General features: G+C 56.4%; 1 non-coding gene across 1 annotated transcript in view; it reads right to left on the bottom strand.

Annotated features, from left to right (window-relative positions):
- The window catches only part of LOC131933342 (small subunit ribosomal RNA), a 1,842-nt gene extending 1,795 nt beyond the window's left edge, over nucleotides 1–47 (bottom strand). The window contains exon 1 of the ribosomal RNA XR_009384936.1: nucleotides 1–47. This exon is cut by the window's left edge and continues 1,795 nt beyond it. This is a non-coding gene — a ribosomal RNA (small subunit ribosomal RNA).
- Nucleotides 48–544: the final 497 nt, after the last annotated feature.

Raw genomic sequence — 544 nt, 5'->3', positions numbered from 1 at the left:
TTAATCTTTGAGACAAGCATATGACTACTGGCAGGATCAACCAGATAGCTATCGTTTGCGAGACGTTTTTCCACAACACATCGCGGGACGGGAGACAACGCTCTAGCGAGAGAACGGATCCCGGCATTCCCGGATTTTTTCACATCGGACCGCTCACATTTCCCCCTTCACCGTAAACACGGCGTCGCCGGGAAATCTCTCGATTTGCATCGAGCCGACTGCGTTTTGCAGACCCGTCGCCCGTTCCGAGGGCTGGGCCAGTGCGAGACTTTTATCGAGCCACCAATACTGCTTGGTTGCGTTAGCACTGCGCGTCGCCGCTGGCTTCACGCTACGGACACGTACTTTTACCTTCACTGGCGCGACCTGCGCGCCGAGCCCGCATTTTACCGGGAAGCTAGTCGGGAGACTGAGCCACGCACGGTCAGATCGGGCACATGTCGCTGGCTGCGAGGGAGCGCGGATCCTAGCGTCACATAGAGGCTTCACCGACACTCACCTCCACAATAGTAGATACAGACCGTTTTAACCGCCGTATTTCTGC

This window comes from Physella acuta, unplaced genomic scaffold (assembly GCF_028476545.2).
Source record: "Physella acuta isolate Inbredline_101_S28 unplaced genomic scaffold, ASM2847654v3 ptg002463l, whole genome shotgun sequence".
NCBI classification, from domain to species: Eukaryota; Metazoa; Mollusca; class Gastropoda; family Physidae; genus Physella; species Physella acuta.
This window is presented reverse-complemented; position numbering and strand designations above follow the sequence as displayed.